The sequence below is a fragment of the Oncorhynchus clarkii genome, chromosome 12 (genome assembly GCF_045791955.1).
Source record: "Oncorhynchus clarkii lewisi isolate Uvic-CL-2024 chromosome 12, UVic_Ocla_1.0, whole genome shotgun sequence".
In the NCBI taxonomy this organism is placed as follows: Eukaryota; Metazoa; Chordata; class Actinopteri; order Salmoniformes; family Salmonidae; genus Oncorhynchus; species Oncorhynchus clarkii.
Window position 1 is genome coordinate 64,668,892 of NC_092158.1, and position 7,840 is coordinate 64,676,731.

A 7,840-nucleotide genomic window follows, 5' to 3' on the forward strand; every position below is an offset into this window, starting at 1 on the left:
AGAGAAGGGGGAACAGACATGCCATTCAGTCACTCAACACTTAAAATAAATGTCAGTGAAATACCTGTACAGTTAGTTTCTTGACAGAAAAATAAAAAGGGTATAATGTGTAGCTATAGTTTGTTGCTCTGTCTGGCCCAATTTTCTGCTATATGTATGATAAACTGATATGCTTCCCCGGAGACCGGGGTTGGTTGTCTTACGGTTTGGTTGTCACAGTGCTAATTACTCCCAATCTAAATGGAGCTGTGTAATATTTTTTACATTAAAATGTGTGAATTCTTTGAAAGAACTCATCCACCTGGTCGATTCATGTCAGCATGACAAAATATTGACGTGTTTTATGTTTTTCATATTTTTTTTAATGATTTAGTAAATGTTTGAATTATGGGAATATCAGTCAACACGTGCGTTTGTTGAAAAGGGGTCAAGGGAGAGAAACATTTGAAACATATTTATCTCGCTCTGCTGTTTGCATCTCGATAGCTGTCTCTGAAATGGCAAGGGGCTGAAGCTCATTGGATAGAACTCTAATTGCTAGGGGGCTTGCCCACATTGGTCTAAATGTAGGGAAAATTACACCACACAGATCCCAGTAAACAATCCCTTTTATACTATGGATTTCATGACTAATTGAGGTAATAGAGTCATTCTGCTCATAGGTTATGCATGCACTAGAGGTTGAAAAAAAAAAGCTTACTAGTCGCCAAAGTTCCGGAGCATGTCTTTAATTCAACCAAGAAAGCCTCCCGAGTGGCGCAGCGGACTAAGACACTGCACCGCAGTGCTATAGGCATCGCTGCAGACCCGGGTTTGATCCCGGGCTATATCACAACCAGCCGTGATCAGGTGTACCATAGGGCGGCGCACAATTGGCCCAACGTCATCCGGGCCAAATCCAGGTCATGTGGTTTGGTAAGAAGAATGCCCTCTCCCCACAGGTGTGATTACTACCTCTGAGGGTTTAGAGCTTGAGGTAGTCACCTCATACAAATACTTGGGATTATGGCTAGACGGTACACTGTCCTTCTCTCAGCACATATCAAAGCTGCAGCTAAAGTTAAATCTAGACTTGGTTTCCTCTATTGCAATCACTCCTCTTTCATCGCAGCTGCCAAAGTAACCTTGACTCAGATGACCATCCTACCCATGCTAGATTATGGAGACGTAATTTATAGATCGGCAGGTTGGGGTGCTCTTGAGCGGCTAGATGTTCTTTACCATTCGGCCATCAGATTCGCCACCAATGCTCCTTACAAGACACATCACTGCACTCTATACTCTTCTGTAAACTGGTAATCTCTGTATACCCTTCGCAAGACCCACTGGTTGTTGCTTATTTATAAAACCCTCTTAGGCCTCACACCCCACTATCTGAGATATCTACTGCAGCCCTCATCCTCCACATAAAACACCTGTTCTGCCAGTCACATTATGTTATAGGTCCCCAAAGCACACACATCCCTGGGTCGCTCTTCTTTTCAGTTCGCTCCAGCTAGCGACTGGAACGAGCTGCAACAAACACTCAAAATGGACAGTTTTATCTCAATCTCTTCATTCAAAGACTCAATCATTGACACTTATTGACAGTTGTGACTGCTTTGCGTGATATATTGTTGTCTCTACCTTCTTGCCCTTTGTGCTGTTGTCTGTACCCAACAATGTTTACACCCTGTTTTGTGCTGCTGCCATGTTATGTTGCTACCATGTTGTTGTCATGCTGTGGTGCTACCATGCTGTGTTGGCATGTGTTGCTGCCATGCTCTGTTGTCGTCTTAGGTCTCTCTTTATGTAGTGTTGTGTTGTCTCTCTTGTCGTGATGTGTGTGTTTAGTCCTATATTTTTATAAAAAGTATTTTTTGAATTATCCCAGTCCCCATCCCTGCAGGAGGCCTTTTTGGTAGGCCGTCATTATAAATAAGAATAAGAATTTGTTCTTAACTGACTAGTTAAATAAAGGTTTTAAAAAATAATAATAATAAAATAAAATGATTGTTGAATATCCTTTCCTAGGCTTCCCTCCAGGCCTGAGGGCACACACTTTCTAGTTGGCTTAAATTGAAGAAATGGCAAATAGGAGTGGCAACATCGTCTGCTATTATCCTCAGTAATTTTCCATCCTGTCAGACCCCGGTGGCTTGTCATTGTTGATAGACAACAATTATTTTTTCACCTCTTCCAAACTCACTTTACGGAATTCAAAAGTACAATGCTTGTATTTCATAATTTGGTCAGAAATACTTGGATGTGTAGTGTCAGCATTTGTTGCTGGCATGTCATGCCTAAATTTGCTCATCTTGCCAATGTGAAAATCATTAAAGTAGTTGGCAATATCAGTGGGTTTGACTTTTTGCCCAAAATTTAATTTAAGGTGTTCTAAAGCGTATTACTATCATTCTTTATCATTTATTTTTGTTTCATAGTACAGTTTATTTGTATTTAGTTTAGTCACATTATTTCTCAATTTGCCAATCGGTTGTGCTGTCAGACTTATTTGCCATACCGTTTGCCTCATCCCTCTCAACCATACCATTTTTCAATTCCTCATCAATGGAAAAGGGATTTTACAGTCATTTTTTCTCAATGGGTGGGTACTTATTAGTAACTGGAATAAGCAATTTCATAACTGTGTCAAGTGCCGTGTCTGGTTGCGCCTCATTACACACCAGAGACCAGCAAATATTCTTTAAATCATCAACATAAGAATCACTACAAAACTTATTGTATGACCTCTGCACTATATTAGGCCTAGCCTTTGCAACTTTGGTTTTCCTAGATATGGCTACTATATTGTGATCACTACATCCTATGGATTTGGATACTGCTTTAAAGCACATTTCTGCAGCATTAGTAAAGATGTGATCAATACATGTTGATAATTTCATTCCTGTGCTGTTTGTAACTACCCTGGTAGGTTGACTGACAACATGAACCAGGTTGTAGTCACTGGTTATAGTTTGAAGTTATTTCTTGAGTGGGCAGCTTGATGAAAGCCAGTCAACATTTAAATCACCCAGGAAATATACCTCTGTTGATATCACATACATTATCAAGCGTTTCACACATATCCAGATACTGACTGTTAGCACTTGGTGGTCAATAGCAGCTGTCACATTCTGACCTTAGTTCTGTTATTATATCTTTGTTTTAGTATGGTCAGGGCGTGAGTTGGGTGGGCTGTCTATGTTTGTTTTTCTATGTCGGTTTTTGAGTTCGGCCTAGTATGGTTCTCAATCAGAGGCAGCTGTCAATTGTTGTCCCTGATTGAGAATCATACTTAGGTAGCCTGGGTTTCACTTTTGGGTTGTGGGTGTTTGTTTTCCATGTGAGTGTTTGGTTCACACGGTACTGTTTTCAGTTTTGTATATTCACGTCATCGTTTGTTGTTTTGTTCGAGTGTTCTATTGTCTTTATTAAAAAACATAGGACACTTACCATGCTGCACATTGGTCCTCCGATCCTTCTCGCTACTCCTCCTCAGAAGAGGAGGATGAGAACCCTTACAGCAGCTTCCCACAAGAATGGGCTTCACATGAGGCAGATGAACCTGTAGCCATATTACTTCTACAGTATTTAACATGACATCCTTTCAAATCTTTACAGGAATGTGGTTCTGAATAAAGACCGCAACACCGACCCATTGGCATTTCTGTCTTTCCGGTAAATGTTATAACCATGTATTGGTACGACTGTATCATGAAATGTATTATCTAAGTGAGTTTCAGAGAGTCAGAATACGAATGTCATCTGTTACAAGCAAGTTATTGACTTCATGAACCTTGTTTCTTAGCCCATGTTAACACATGTAGCCTATCTTTAGCATTTTTCTGGGTTGCTTGATTGTTTTCAATGCTTTACTGGGAAGCTTATCAGAAGTAGACTTGCTCATGTTATTTACATTGGAGCTGATAGTGCACGGTGAGCTGCACACAGTGGACTTCCTACTAGGGCACACCACCTCAGTGCTAACAGTGTTACTCTGGTTCATAGGCACATGATTAGCTGTAGGATAAACAGAAGTATTCAGGGCAGTTGGGGGGGACATAAATTAAGTTATATATATATATATATATAACTATACATTTGCAAAAATGTCTAAACACCTGTTTTTGCCTTGTATTTATAGGGTATTGTTTGTAGATTGATGTGGGGAAAAATCTATTTAATACATTTTAGAATAAGGCTGTAATGTAACAAAATGTGGAAAAAGTTAAGGGGTCTGAATACTTTCCAAATGCACTGTATGCACAACAAATACATATAAACACCAATAAACATATCATTAAACATTTCAATATCTCTGCTCTCCCAATTCTAACTCATTAGTTAAATCTTGAAAAAGGTACTTTAGCAGCAATTTCTAGATGTCCACTTTTGGCAATGTATCGAAGTGTTAGTAACATCCCCTTGGTCGAAGACCAAAAACTGCAGATCAAATCAAATGTTATTTGTCACATACACATGGTTAGCAGATGTTAATGCGAGTGTAGCGAAATACTTGTGCTTCTAGTTCCGACCATGCAGTAATATCTAACAAGTAATCTAACAATTTCACAACAACTACCTTATACACACACAAGTGTAAAGGAATGATTAAGAATATGTACATATAAATATATGGATGAGGCCGAACGGCATAGGCAAGATGCAGTAGATGGTATAGAGTACAGTATATACATATGAGATGAGTAATGTAGGGTATGTAAACATTATATAAAGTGGCATTGTTTAAAGTGACTAGTGATACATTTATTACATCAAATTATTCATTTTTAAAGTGGCTAGAGATTGAGTCTATGTTGGCAGCAGCCACTCAATGTTAGTGATGGCTGTTTAACAGTCTGATGGCCTTGAGATAGAAGCTGTTTTTCAGTCTCTCGGTCCCAGCTTTGATGCACCTGTACTGACCTCGCCTTCTGGAAGATAGCGGGGTGAACAGGTAGTGGCTCGGGTGGTTGTTGTCCTTGATGATCTTTTTGGCCTTCCTGTGACATTGGGTGGTGTAGGTGTCTTGGAGGGCAGGTAGTTTGCCCCTGGTGATGCGTTGTGCAGACCTCACTACCCTCTGGAGAGCCTTACGGTTGTGGGCGGAGCAGTTGCCGTACCAGGCGGTGATACAGCCTGACAGGATGCTCTTGATTGTGCATCTGTAAAAGTGATGTGTACGCCTAGGAGCTTAAAACCTTCCACCTTCTCCACTACTATCCCGTCGATGTGGATAGGGGAGTGATCCCTCTTCTGTTTCCTGAAGTCCACGATCATCTCCTTTGTTTTGTTGATGTTGAGGTTATTTTCCTGACGCCACACTCCGAGGGCCCTAACTTTCTCCCTGTAGGCCATCTCGTCGTTGTTGGTAATCAAGCCTACCACTGTAGTGTCGTCTGCAAACTTGATGATTGAGTTGGAGGCGTGCATGGCCACGCAGTCATGAGTGAACAGGGAGTACAGGAGAGGGCTGAGAATGCACCCTTGTGGGGCCCCAGTGTTGAGGATCAGCGGGGTGGAGATGTTGTTTCCTACACTCACCACCTGGGGGCGGTCCGTCAAAGTCCAGGACCCAGTTGCCCAGGGCGGGGTCGAGACCCAGGTTCTCGAGCTTAATGACGCGTTTGGAGGGTACTATGGTGTTAAATGCTGAGCTGTAATCGATGAACAGAATTCTTACAACAGAGAAGATAGGGACAAAAGGAAAAACTCAAATGAAACCCTATTATAACCTTAATATACATTACATATGGCGCATTACAGCTGACCAGAGTGACATGGGGCTATGGTAAAATAACATGTAGTGTATTACGGTTTCTGGTTGGGGAAGGTTTTAATAGTCACCGTGGGTACCACATCACCGATGCACTTGCTAATAAACTTGCTCACCGTATCAGCGTATACATCAATTTTGTTGTCCGATGCTATCTGGAACATATCCCAGTCCATGTGATCGAAGAAATCTTGAAGCATGGAATCAGATTGGTCGGACCAGCATTGAACAGACCTGAGCACGGGCGTTTCCTGTTTTAGTTTCTGTCTATAGGCTGGGAGCAACAAAATGGAGTCGTGGTCAGATTTGCCGAAAGGAGGGCAAGGAAGGGCTTTGTATGTGTCGCAGAAATTAGAGTAGCAATGATCCAGAGTTGTGCCAGACCGGGTCGCGCATTTGATATGCTGATACAATTTAGGGAGCCTTGTTTTCAGATTAGCCTTGTTAAAATCCCCAGCTACAATAAATGCATCCTCAGGATATGTGGTTTCCAATTTACATAGAGTCCAATGAAGTTCTTTCAGGGCCGTCGAGGTGTCTTGGGAGGGGATATACACGGCTGTGATTATACTTAAAGAGAATTCTCTTGGTAGATAATGCGGTTGACATTTGATCGTAAGGAATTCTAGGTCAGGTGAACAAAAGGACTTGAGTTCCTGTATGTTGCACACCACGACTCGTTAATCATAAGGCATACACCCCCTCCCTTCTTCTTACCAGAGAGATGTTTGTTTCTTTCGGCGTGATGTGTGAAGAAACCGGGTGGCTCTACCGACTCTGATAATGTATCCCGAGTGAGACATGTTTCCGTGAAACTAAGAATGTTACAATCGCTGATGTCTCTCTGGAAGGCAATCCTTGCTCGAATTTCGTCTACCTTGTTGTCAAGAGACTGGACATTTGCGAATAGTATACTCAGGAGAGGTAAGCGATGTGCCCGTCTACGGAGCCTGACCAGAAGACCGCTCCGTCTGCGGCGCCGTTGTTTTGGGTCGCCTACTGAGATCCAATCCATTGTCCTGGGTGGTAGTCCAAACAGAGGATCAGACTTTGTGGCTGTGGGTGCTAGTTTTTGTAGACAAGTAATAATTTCTGTGTAGACCTCCTTTGCCTGATCATTCACACTGGGATGAACTCTCCTTCTGGAGTTCTTGGGTGTCTCTCAATTTGTGCTTGGACTGGTGCTTGCACTGCAGAGGGGTCTTCTAGGCTCATTGTGCATTTTATCATCTTCCTGAAAAGCAAAACAAATAATGTTTGTGTGAGGAAAAAAAATGTCCAAAGGCATCTATGAACAGTAGCTAACAGTAGTTTATTCACATGATTTAAATCAATGTTTCTCAATCGATTCCTAGAGGAATTGAAGGTGTGGCTATTGTCCTAGCTTTAACATGGTCCCCTGATCTTGACCTGCCTGCTGTAGATGAATCATATGATGCAGAATTTGTCCTTTATATCTGAAGCTGTTGTGAAGAAGGATATATATATTTTTTATTTATAATACTTTTATGCGGACAAGAGAGAAATGTATACACACACACACACACACACACACACACACACACACACACACACACACACACACAAAAACACATATTAGTTGGAGAGGCTGGATCAGCATCCAAATGATAATACATATGGCTTAGTTAGATAAATCTGCCTATTATTTAACAAGCTTAGCAAGAGAAGGTTATTAGTCTTTACATCAAAACACAGTATGTAGATGTTGGAGGATGTCAAATGTCTCTACTTTTGCCCACTTTAAACTGAGTTGGAGTGTGTCTGGCTTCTTTCCTCGTCTGCTAAACAAACTCTAGGAGGCAGGGCACAGCCTGGTTGCAAACAAATAACTGCATAAGACTGGGGGGGGGGACCATGGCCGCAGGTTAACACGTCTCAACATCTGGATCTGGCTAACCAGGCCATGGTATGGAGTAAACCGTTGCTAGCTACCTTCATAAGAAGCCTGATTTGTGCCGTTTTGATTGCTCTGATTTAATACAATTTAACATCAACCAATGCATTACAGTGTCTCTTAGTTTTAGTTATCCCAAGAGTTTACATTGCAGTTGACAAGCAGCT